Consider the following 13928-nt stretch of genomic DNA (forward strand, 5'->3'; position numbering starts at 1 on the left):
ATTAGATGCCTTTTGTTTGCGGGCGTATAAGATGTTACTTGTATTCTTGATCAGGGGAACCACCAACGGCACCAATATATTAAAGTATAATCAACCTTTCTCTTGCATGAATAAGAAGAGTAAAGGTGGGGAATCTTTCTCTTGCATAACTACTTCCATAAATTTAAGGTTTATTGCATATCTTGGTCCCCATATATATATATTTTAAATTTTTAAAGTAAAAACCATCATGTTTCATGTATGCTTTACTACTCTTTTTTTTTGAATGGAAAGTGGAATTTCATTAAAAAAAATGCACAGATACAAAAGGCAGCAACATCAACGACTTAAAAATAGGAACAACTTTAAGAGTATGATCGACTAGGATTCTAGTTTAAGTAAGGAAAGAATCAACAGTAAAGTGTTTGTGAGTGAATATCCTTTGGCTCCTAACTTCCCATAGCTTCCAGCAGAAAATACTGATTCCCACTTTCCATGAAGTATCAATTTTTTTTAGAGAGAATAACTTTAAGAAGCCATGTGTCAATCTTATCCTTGCAGAATTCAGCATACATATCTCTGCGTAGGATCTTCTTCCACAATGATGCTGTGAAGGGGCAATTCTTGAAGACATGGATGATGTTCTCAACCACATCCATACATAATGTACAGTGGGGGTTATCAGTCATCTTCCTCCATAGCCGTTCGGCATTTGTTAGTAGTTTCCCTTTGAGCATGAGCCGAATAAAAGTCCTTACTTGTTGAGCCACTGGGAGTTTCCATTCTTCATCATTCCAGCTAGCGAATTGAAAAGCTTTGTATGCTGATTTAACTGTGAAAGCCCCACTAGAGTTAAGATGCCAGAAGCAGGCGTAGGAGTTTGTTCAATGTGGGAGATGTTGATGGCATTAATTTGCTGCAGAATTGAGTACGGTAAAAGAAGGCTAAAGGAGTTCTAATTCCATTGCCCATCCTCGCCGAGGTAGTCAGAGATTGGTTTGTGTTGCTCAACTGCATCAATTTCAGCATATGAGAGATTCATTAAGGGGCCTAAGTCACCTACCCAAAAGTCCTTCAAAAATTTCAGTTGGTGACCATCTTCTGGCATCCATTTGACTTGCATCATAGTGTCAACCCACACACTCCTAATGCTCTTCCAAAGGTAAGAGGAATTAGTTCGAGTAATGTGTGAGCGAGTCAACTCGTTAAGACCATATTTACCTCTTAGTACACGCACCCATAGCAGATTTGGTTTTGCGACAATTTTGTAAGCCAACTTAGAAAAGGAGAGCCTTATTCTGCCCTTCAAGGTTTGTAAACCTGCAGCCCCAGTGAGATTACGGTTGGCCTAGGTCAGCCCACAGGATTGTACTTTATTTAGCATAAGAGAAGACTATTCTATGGTTTTTATTGCATTATTGTACAAGTTGCTGAATCATTTTGTTTATATAAAATATTAATTCTATGCATTTGAAAGTTTTTGACAGATTTTAACATGTAAGAAGGACTAAGAAATAAGAACAGTATTTTGACCATCAATGTGTATACACACGCACACATGTAAAGTTAGATGACATTTCTAACGTGGATGCAAGACCCAAAAACAACTAAAAAAAATAATTCAACTTTATTAAAATTAAAAGGTAGTATTTAATCAAATTAAAATTTAACATATTTTAAACAATCATATTTGAAGTATAATAAAATCGAGTACTTAATATTGACACCTCTCACACTAGAGATTTAAACTTGGTTTACACATAGAAAGGACTAATCCTCTTACTAAATATAACCGTTAATTTTAAACGAAAATGTTTTTTAAATCAAAGACCAATACTCAGGTGCAGGCAAAGTTTAAGATGTTGTTTAAACAAAATTATAAAACAAATACTACCATATCACATTCATGTGTCAGAAGCCATAGACACCAAAATTAATTTCAAGCAACAAACGTCCTATAGTTCATTACAATGCGGCACTGCACAAATTTGATAGAATACACTGGGATTGACTATACATCAAACTTCATTCTTCCTTTTTCACAATAAAAAATAAGTCTCTGAATCTTGACACTGCATGCTATTCCACACTGTTTTAGAGTCTTCCATGCGAATGATACACCTGATAGACTCCCCTTTGAGCATGTAGTCGAAGGCTTTGTTTATCTTTGATATGGGCACTGTCACATAAAATACCTATATTTGACGCTTATTTTTCACAATACTTGACGGTTATTTGAAAAAAAAACTATCAAGTGTATGAATTGAATATGCACTTTCCTGAATAAATAATTGACTCTTGTTTCCAAACAAGCGTTAAGTATTTATGGCAAAACCCGCCAGGTCTTGTTTTGGCCATAAATACTTGACTTTTGTTTCCTTATAACCGTTAAGTATTTGCAAATACTTGACACTTGTTTGGAAACAAGCATCAACTATATTGATACTTACGGTTATTTTGAAATAACCGTCAAGTATTTATGGCATAATTTTTTTAAATATGGTGGCTGCTTTTAAAGTAGCCCCCTGCATAAAGATACAGATACAAATAAAAAATATCCAGCCAGCAACAAAAATAATGTAATATAATGAATGTTTTTAATAGTATCTCCTATCTAATTAACATAAAAATTCTTATACATTTAACCTTAAAATTCAAAAATTCTATGCTCAACTTATTTACAAACTAATGTTCCAAAACTAAGTAGCCTATCCCATAAAAATTGACCCAAAAAATGTATATATAAATATAACCAACTATTGTACCGGCTTAACTACTATTGCTACCCACTTATTTAAAACACACTGGGCCACCTCTTCAAGGACCTCTTTTACATATGCAGCCGTATAACGAATGCAATAGACGTCCTTAAAGTACTGTAAGCAAATAGTTACAACAATTTCAAGTTAATAGGTAGCTAATTAAAATTAGTTAAAATTTATAATTGAAGTGTAATTAAATTTTATATATATACCTTGTCAGATAATGTGTAAGGGCATGAGTGATAATATTCTTCGTGAACTTCATCAAGCAATAACCACTGTCATTGTTTTAATCTGGCTAGAATGGAAACGGTTAAAAAACACATATCAATGAAATTGTAAAATATAATATGAAATAATTTCTTGATTAAAAACTTAACCAATTAAATGAATACCTTAACAGTGACTCATTTCTCTGAAGATTCGAATGCCCTCATCTTAGGGGACACAGTCATGTCGGTTGCAGTGCGATACAACACCATAGCTCTAAGAAGGAATTATGGAATGAATGTGAAAAATATATATGAATGGAAATCAAAAATAACAAGTAAAAAAATCTAACTTATTCATTAAAAAGTACCACAATATCTTCCTTGTTGCTTAGCTCTCCATTAAGGGGATCGAGATATCATATTTTTAAAGCAATGGGATTAATCACAATAAGCATCCAGTGTCCTCTAACAAGAAACAGCACATGTTACCAAACAAATAAATATAAAAAAATATTTACTCGTAACAAGTATTAACAACTCACCCTTAGTAGTAAGGAGTGAGAAATAAAGTATCCTTCATTGCTCCCCTTTCTCAAAATTGATCTGAAAGCATTCTTGCTTGATTTTCAAGAGCTTCCTTTGTAATATTATTAAAGGGAGAGACATCATGAGGATTAACTAGCTTGATCTTCGACTTGAGGCCACCAGGAACCACAAATGAGGTATAAAGGTGATTTGGGTGAAAAAATATATAAGTTAATATGCTTGCATACTCACACACATAAATAATTCAAGAAATTAACTGATAAATATTAAAGAATTACCTCATATAAAAAGTCATCAAACTAGTGCTTGCCATATCGTGCTTGAAGATTTCATTCAAAATTTCATCCTGAATGATTTCAAATGATGCTCTACCAAATAGCCCATCATCAAAATTAATGATATTCCCAATCAGCACTTGACAAATCATCCTCGTAGCATAGGTCTCAAGAGAGTCACAAAATTTTTTTCTACAATAGGCATAGGCACTGCATGTTGTGAAACCGTGGTTGACTCTTTAGTATGGCTTGACACCTTGCCATTCAATTTGCTTTTCCCCCTTGGCTATACAATGAAAAAGTTAGACACACATACACACACACATTAAAGATTCTAAATAAGTATTTAAATTAAATATACCTTTTTATTTGTTGGCAATAGGTCCTTTGATAGCTTTGGGTCCTTTATCGACTTTGGTGTACCAACCATAACAAGGTGGTTGGGCCATGCAATGAAGCTTTCCAACGCATCTCCTACCGTCTACATCTCATCAGTATGATAAGGTAATGGATACTTGGGGTCAACTGCAACAAGCAAGGAAACCTTAATGCAATCGGGCGAGAGGGAAAGGTTATGGATTATGTCCTCGGCAATGTTGTACACATGTCCAGTTGCAACTACTTTGTATGAAGGATCGTCTACTAAATAGTTGCAGTCATTCTCACCCTAAATAAACCAACAATGTTAGTTTTTTTAGATAAAAAAATTAGTTAAGCAAATTTAGAAGAGAAAATGTATTACCTCGGGTATTTTGTCTGAAGGGACTGTGCAGCTATCTTTTCCGCTGGGGCTAATGTCAGCCAAAAGTGTCCTAGAGATTTGCCCCTTCAATAGCATGTCAATTAACTTTGCCTGGGCTTCTAGCTATTGCTTCATAATGGCATGCTCTTCCCTCAACTCTTAGACCTCGGATGAAGAAGCCGATGTTTGCTTCTTAATCTTACCAAAGTATTGCTTTTTTCTGACACCGAAGCTGACACCCCTAACACGACTAGGGTGGTCAAGAGTCCCTAATGCTCTAGCTAAGATACCCTCATGCTCAGGAAGCTTGCCCTGTGAGACTTCTTGAGAGAGGGAATCCTGTGAAAAGTAGAGTTGATTAGTATGCATTTTTATAATTATTTATTAATTGATAGATAAGAATAACACTTATAATTTTTTTTGTAACCTCTTTCACATGAGGGTTGTCAATCACTCTATCTTTGTTTGTTCGTGCCAATGCCTAGAGTCTTTAGCGGGATATGGTAACATCCGATCCCTCGACCTCAACTTCTTTCTGCTCCATGCCTACATACCCTAACTTCCTTGCTCTGTAAGGGTATTCATTCTTGGCCACTCTCTCCTTATTATGGGCGCTCAGTTCCTTTAATTAATAACAAAAATATCCTGTTATTACACATAGATACATTCAATAAAAGGCACTAAAATTTAAATTTTAGAAACATAAATACCTTAAATTCCTTCTTGCGCCAAGAGACAACAAAAGCATCCCAATCTTTTTTCTTTACTAAAGGCTGTAATAGGGGAGGAACTTGGGCTACAAATTTAGCATCAGGGTCTTTCAAATATTTTTGTGTAATAAAATGTCTGAAAGACCGTAACGCCCTCCCAGCCTTTTGAAGGACAAAATCCTTCTTACTCTCGTCTATTTCAAATCCTGACTATAAAATAAAATAAATATGTTAGGTGCATCAATTTAAAACATTATAATAGAATAAACTTAGTAAAATGCAACTTACAGATACGGTCTCCCAAATAATATCCTTCATGACTTGATCAACTTTACGCCATGATTTTTACGTGATAGTACAGTTGTCTTTGGCACAACCCAAATATAACTTATAAACTTTACAGATTTGATGGCTTGGCCTTTCTTCTTCCACTGCACTGCTATTTTTTCCCTGCAGCTCTTATTTTTGTGACTTCTTCCATTATTGTCAGGCCCCGCTGAATATTGTTATATTTTTGCTCAATTTTTTTGTGACGACGGAGCATCAGTAGAAGTTGTAGCGGGATCTGATGGAGGGATTTCAGTAGACTCGGAATCTGAAGCCATTTATCTGTAACATAATAAAATTCCAAAATTAATCAACTATAATTAATTCAAACATGAAACAACAATGACATAATTAATTCAAATATAATCAACTATATTAATTCAAACATGAAATAAAAATGGAACAATTAATTCAAATATAAACATAAAATAAAAATGGCATAATTAAATTATACTAATTCAAAAATGAAAAAAAATGGCACAATTAATTCGAAGGTTACATATTCAAGTTGCTCTTTTTCGTTTCCTTGACTCTGGTATTTTACTTTCCCCTTGAAATATTTTCTTCTTATGTTAAAATAATTTACCCCTCTTTGAAATTCAAATGCCTTCATTGTGATCATTTCTCATGTATAGAGCTTCATCAGCAGTGTCGTTACTTTGATTTGATGTCTCTTCAAATAGGTCATCTTTAGCTGCTACATTTTCATTTATTTTTTCATGTAACATAAGAATAGACCACCCCTTATTAGCAGGGTCAGGGATATAAAACACTTGTTTGGCTTGTTGTGCCAAAATGAAAAGTTCATCCTTATACCCTTTCTTGTTCAAATTAACTTATACAAATTTAAATTGATAATCAAATTTCAAGCCATCTTTTTGATCAATTCACTTGTACCCAAAGACTAAAACTCAAAAGGATATGTAATCTAAATCCCATATATGCTCAATTACACCAAAGTATGACATGTTTGCATAGATAGGATTTTTATCCTTAGTGCTTGAAATATGCATGGAATGAGCTACAAGAATTACACCACTATTTTGTATTGTGCTCCTATCATCTTAATCCCTTGTATAAAATGTGTATCCATTAACAAGGTAAGCAGTGTAAGAAATGGCTTGTCTACTTGGACCGTTAGCTAACCATCTCAATTTTTTTAGAAACTTAATTGGAATCAATATTTAACATTTAAAGAATATGCTCTTTAAACCATCTTGTAAAATTTTTATTGTGTTCCCTAGCATACCAAATTTTTGATTTACTAAGATTATCCCTCCTAAGTTCAGCCATATGCTTGGCAGGTTGTCTACATACTCTTCAACCTCTTCAGTGTTGTGCAACACGTATAGGTGGACTTGCTCCCACTGTACACTTAACATAGTAATGACTTTGTTTTCTATAATCCTCTCTCCACCTATTCTACCCATATGTCGAGACTTTGGAAGCCTAACATAGCTAATATGACTTAAATACTCGGTATAAAAGTTAATAACCTCTTCATAAATATGCCGTTCAATAATACAACCCTCCGGTCGACTCTGATTTTTCACATAGCCTTTTAAAATCTTCATATAACGCTCAATGGGATATATCCATCTCAAATAAGCAGGCCCACACATTTGAACCTCCCTAACTAAGTGAACAGTTAAGTGGATCATAATATTTAAGAATGCTAGTGGAAAATACATATCAAGCTCACACAGTGTTAATATAATTCGAGCTTGCAACCTTGGCAACTTATGTAGGTTAATCACTTTACTACAAATGGACTTGAAAAACAAACATAACTTAGTGATCGTCCTTCGTACTTTTGGGGGGTAAAACTGCATGTATAGCAACTAAAATGAAATCCTCCATTAAAACATGGTAATCGTGAGACTTTAAGCCCCTCAACTTTATATCTTTCATTGATACAATATTTTTTATGTTTGAAGAGTAGCCCTCAGGAACTTTAACTGCATTAAGGAACTCATATATCTAAATCCTTAATTTTCTCAAACAGCTCATCACCAGTTAATGGCAAAGGTATCTTACCTTCTGGATTTCCATTGAATGCTTTTCTCAATCGTCGATAATGATGTTCTTAGTATAAAAACCTACTGTGCCCGAGGTAAACATTCTTCATCCCATGTTGAAGCCTTATAGAATGTGTTCCCTCTTTACAAATAGGACATCTAAGTTGCCCTTTAATGTTTATACCCTGATAAATTACCATAAGTAGGAAAGTCATTGATTATACGAAAGAGCATAGCTCTTAAATTAAATCTTTCTTCTTTATACCTATCATATACCTCTATACCTGACTCTCACATGATTTTCAAGTCATCAATTAGAGAAGCCAAATATATGTCTATGTCATTCCCAGGTTACTTGGGTCTTGCAATTAACTTGGACAACATCATATACTTGTGCTTTATGCAAAGTCACAGAGGAAGATTATAAATTACCAAAATGACTGGCCAAGTGCTGTGGCTATTACTTTGAAGCCCATGAGGATTCATCCCGTTGGTAGACAATAAAAGGCATAGATTCCTACTCTCTTTCCCAAATTTAGGGTACTCATAATTAATCTTTCTCCATTGTGGAGAATCAGCAAAGTGACAAAGCATGCTATCTTTTATCCTTTCTTCCGCATGCCATGTTAAGCTTTTCGCAACTTCTGCACTGCTATACATGCATCTAAATCTAGGCACGATTGGAAAATACCATAGTGCCTTCGCAAGACTTAATCCGTTCTTCTTGTAGCGTGAGGCATTACACTTCAGACACTTGGTTAATGACACATATTCATTCCGAAATAAAATGCAATCATTAGGGCACGAATGTCTCTTTTCATAACTCATGCCAATTGATTGCAATACTTGTTTTGCATCATATGTTCGATAAGGAAGCTCATTTTCCTTAGGAAGTAATTCTACTTTCAAATACCCAAGCAACTTAGTGAAGCTTGCATTACTCTATTCATGTTTTGCCTTCATGTTATACAATTTTAATAATGCTAACAACTTTGATGCACTACAACCAGCATACAATGGTGTCTCCACGTCACTTTTCAACTTCTCAAACATTTTCAGACAATCCTTGAGGTCCTCTTCAACTGCTTTGGCCATCTATTCAAGACAATCTTCCTCAAGCGTGCATGTGTCAAAATCATTAGGAGATGATGCACAACTTTCACTATGCTTTTGGCTACAACCAATATCATCTCTTGTCTCACCATGCATTGTCCAACACTTGTAACTTTAATCCATTCCATTAATCACTAAGTGTTCTTCACAAGTATCTGGACTAACCTATTTCACAATACCGTACTTTAAACATGGGCAAACAATTTAGTAGGATCCTCCGCATACTTAACTGCAAGCTTAACAAAATCCGCCACCCCATCCCAATATTCGTTGGATAGATGATTGGTAAACATCCATTCCTTATCCATAATTCCTGAAAAGATTAAGAGGGAAATATGATTAGTGACTTTGACTACTCCTAGATAGTGGAAGAATTAGATACAAAGATCAATCAGTCAATAAGTCACTAACCACATGTTTGCATATTCCCTCTTTAATCTTGTTTAAAACTAATAATTACATTTTAATGCTAGCTATTGAAATAATTTTGGCAGCATAACGACTTAAAAAAGAGAGTTTCTCAGGCTTTATCCCCTCTCTCTATTAATCTAAATGATAACAACAGCAGCATCCACAACAATAATCATATAAAATTATATTCAAAAATAATTTAAAAAAAATTAGTAGTATATATAACAGCTTAAAATGAATATTATCAGGTCTTTATGCCTTTATAAAAATCAAGTTATCTATAATGAGACTATATATGATCCAACAACAATAATAACAACATTAATAAGGAGCCTAATTTTAATTAAAATCATATAAATTATATCAAACACTATATAAATATCAATTTAAAATCTTAAAAATATTTTTACATAAGGTAATTTTCAATTAATTGAAAAACTAGTAATGTGAAAATTGACAACTCAAGGAATATAAATCTAAATTAATCATTCAATTACAGAACAAATATTCAAAACTTAAAAACAAGGTAATTAGATAGTATACTATTTTCATATACTTAATGAATCTCCTCATATCAACAAAACAATTGGATGATCTATTAATTCAATAATTAAGCACCTAAAAACTCAAAAGTTCAAATACTCACTAAGAAGAACAATAATGTAGATCAAAATAAGTAACGCAAAACTATTTATTGCATATGAAAATCAAAATCAACAACCCATACATTCAAAATGAAGATTAATGATTGGGAAAGCAAGAACCTACCTCAACAACAAGAGGGAACGCCAACTGTGTAGAAAAACAGAGAGGTGAGTGTGTTAAAGAATGATAGAGACCGAGAATCCAAACGAACGAGCGCCCACAAGACTTATGGAGGCCGAGAATCAAAAACCCCTCAAGAATTGAAACCAAAAATGCATTTTTTGATAGTTGGAGTGATGAAAAATGGGTTTCGATGGCTCTAGGTTTGTTTCTGAAGACGAATGATTTGCAGAAATGGAGAGCGAAAAAGAAATTTGGAGGGAATTTAAATGACAATATTTGACGATTATTTCATAATAACCGTCAAGTATTACATATTTGATGCTTTTTTTTCAAATAACTATCAAGTATATGGCAGACATACTTGACGATTATTTCAAAACAAGCGTCAAGTATGTGAAAAAATTTAATTTTTTTAACTATTAATTTGACGTTTGTTTATTGAAGATCGACGTGTAAATTTTACTTTTATTTTATGGTTATTTATAAAAAAACATCAAATATATATAGTTGACGGTTATCTTGTAATAACCGTCAAGTCTATGCTTGAATATTTGACGCTTGTTTCGTAACAACCATCAAGTATTCTCCACCTTTTTATTTGTCATTTTTTTCAAATAAACGTCAATTATAGGGCATTAATTATACACTTTTCTATAGTAGTGGGTACTGAATGAGTGACGAATTCCAAATCCAGCCCCTGCAATTTCATCATAAGATCCTACCCATCACTAACATGACTAAGGATTTAAACAAAATCATAGACATTTCATCCCACTAGTTGGCTTACCCCTTTCATGTACATCTCCACCACAGAAGGCAAATCAGAATGAGCCTTGTAATTGCCATAGAATAGTGCCCTTCAGAGTCTTTTCGTTTAGGAAATTCACTGGAGGGGTTTTGAATCCTTCATCCTTGTTTGGCACTCTAACAAGCACTACCATGCCTCATTCTTGCACACCCATAACCATTCACATACTTAGCTCTGGCTTTACTGGTAGCCTCTAAATCTTCTGTGATGACATTTTAGTAGGGTTAGGAAGCATGTGAGTTTCTAATACATACATTGTGGACACGTTTGAATGCTAAGATCATAGCCTGGATACTCCTAGTACACTAAACAGCGCAATCTAAATCTCCATTTGTCATTTTAGCTATTACCTATTAAGTGTTAACAACTAAAACCATACCACTATGATGAGACAAGTGGCTGTATTCACCAATCAATCAACCTCTTTTATGTACGTATTCACTAACCTCTTGTATAGGTTTGTTATGGTCTTTTGGGTTCAAAAACTCATTAACACTAAATTTCTTGGCTACCAATAACAATGAAAACATAAACGACTATTAACATACACACCAAATTTCTTGTCAGGCACCCAGTATTCTATGAAAATATGAATATAGTGCCTTTCTCAAAATGGCTGGAAACTAAGTCAACTCCAATAATACTGGTCTTGCCCCTTCAGCAGCCTAAAATGTAGATTAGGAAATATGATCACGACATAATGCAGTTGTTTCCTTATGAACTGCTGAGAAAACTGAATTGGCTACAAACACACAGAAACGCAACAAATCCAAGTCCAAAAATGGCAACGGAGGAACTAGGTTTTGGTTTTGCAACATTTACAGTAGGACCAAATTCTACAAAAATAAAGGACGCAATCAGAAAATGGTATTGCTATTTGCTACTTCATCCAACAAGAATATATGCATATTGTTGAAGTAAGGGAAAACCTGTGCAGATTCTACAACTGAGAATGCAAGTTTTGTCAAGAGGAGCAGCAGGGTTATTCTTAGTGACACATCCAGCATGCATGACAGTGTACTCGTTGAATGTGGAGGTCCCCATAAAATGATATATTAGCTGTCCATTCTTAGAGAATCTGGACTTGTCGTCGTTGATCATTACACCCCTGTCCGTGTTAATCCTTAGAAGGTCACATATGTTGCTTTCTTCTGATTTATGGTGTGGGCATTCCCTACACTCCCCTGTGAATACCAGAAGAGCCTGATCTCCTGGTAACTCCCTCCCCTATACTTTTCACAATCTTGACTTAAACAATATCACCATCCACATGTGTATTAGTTTTTTGTAAGCTAAGTAAATTTAAATAAATTGATTTTTATTGTATTATCATAAATTGATTTCATTCAATAATTTAATGTTCTTTACTAATTTAAATAAATGAATGAATAATTAAATAATGGTGTATATTTTCTTCTTCCATGAGGTATAATGCAATGATGGTGTTGAGGACACTATCCATATACTCTGTGATTGTCCTGCCACGAGAAGCTTTTGGATGGAGCTACTTGTTTAGGAATATAGAAGGTCATTCTTTAAGGCTAATATTCAAGAGTGGATCAAATGGAACGTGTGGTCCATGAGGAAGAATGATGTTGTCCCCTAGTGTTCATATTTCTCAATCGCTTGCTAGCTTACCTAGAGAAGGCGAACGAGAAAATGCTCCAAGATAAAACTACCTCCAACACACCCATTAGTACCCAAACCTTGGCTACTATTAATGCTTTTAAAGATTATCACAGTAAGTTGATCTGAACCTTTTTATAAGTCATTTCTACCAACCTCATTAATACTAATGCAAAAAAAGTAAAAGAAATAAAAAATGTAAAATTCTAAATTTGCCCCTATATAATAAATTTAAAAAGTGATGTCATGTCACTTTTTCGTTCTCATAAAGAGTAATTTTAAAAATACTTTTTAAATACTACTTAAAAAGCCACATCATGACTTATAAATGGAACTGGATTTTTTAAAACATGTCTTATAAATGAGGACCGGAGGGAGTATTGCGTAGAAGTAGAAAAAAAGTCCCCCATTCTAAAACATGTTTGGTAAATGTAGAACTCTGGCTTGCGTGTAGGGTCTTAAGATAGTTTGAGATCTTTGATACTAAAAGTTGATCTTGGAATTTGATTCTTTTGAAGCATTGGAATTGATAAAGGGCAAAGGTTTCATTCTGAATTTTTGCGCTTGTCAATATATAAATAAAACATTTGGGAAATTTAAAAAGCCACTTATGATTTTTTGTAAATTTCGAAATTTACAGGGATTAAGTTTTGAATCTTAGAACAAGGAGTGAATTAACCAAATCAAAACTCAATTTTATTTTTTTAATAGTCAAAACTCTTATGAAGTGGGATAAATTATGTTCAGCCCACCAATGTGTTGGTGACCTGAAAGGTCAACAGCCAAATCGCTGTTTTGGGCTTATTAGAAGATTATGAGTTTGTGAGCTAAATTAATCATTTTAGTGGACACAATAGGGTCAACTCAGTTTTTTTTAACAATCATATTCATAGAACTACTTTTATTTCGATCAAGTCAATCTGTTTCCCCATAAAATCATGAAATTCAAATTCCATTACTAATATTCTCACCAAAAGAAAAAAATTTCATTACTAATATGAGAACCTTGTTAATGAATGCATGATCTATAATTACGTTTGTAAATACTCTAAGCCTGGAAATATACTCTGACATTGGTAAACACCTGAAACCTAACTCATCAAAACTTTTCTTTACAAGGAAAAAAAACTCAATTTGTTTTATTTCATTTTATTATTTTTATTTCCCAAATTTAGGAGACGAAGAGAGTCCAAAAAAAAAACAAAGAAAGAAAAAGATGAAAACCGACTTTAATATACTATATGACAGTGATTCATTTCAGCACAGCTAACTTATTGGAATTGGCAAAGGAGGCGTTCATTAACTAAATTCAGCAGACATTAATTAGAATGTATAAAGAAACTAAATAACTGAGTTTGTAATATGAATATGGATAAAGAATTATCGAACCCAGTGAAACCATTAATTCATCTTATAGTCCATGAACAACTAAGTTAAAAAGAAAATGAGGGCATACTATCGTACAGAAGTACATAAGAAAATCTTGACTCAAAACGTTCTTTAGACCAAAAATCCTAAAAACAAAGTTTGTAACATGAATATTACAGTCTCTCATAATTAATGAATTTTCAAGATGAAGGCATACTATCCTATCATTTTTGAGAAATTTTCAGATTTTCATTACAATCTCT

At 33.6% G+C, this 13928-nt stretch overlaps 1 pseudogene; it reads right to left on the reverse strand.

Annotated features, from left to right (window-relative positions):
* Positions 1 to 482: 482 nt before the first annotated feature.
* Positions 483 to 12365, reverse strand: LOC129316581 (alcohol dehydrogenase 1-like; annotated as a pseudogene).
* Between the last annotated feature and the right edge of the window lie 1563 nt (positions 12366 to 13928).

Source organism: Prosopis cineraria, unplaced genomic scaffold, assembly GCF_029017545.1.
Source record: "Prosopis cineraria cultivar Desert tree isolate PC_DT_omini unplaced genomic scaffold, ASM2901754v1 PC7, whole genome shotgun sequence".
Lineage (NCBI taxonomy): Eukaryota > Viridiplantae > Streptophyta > Magnoliopsida > Fabales > Fabaceae > Prosopis > Prosopis cineraria.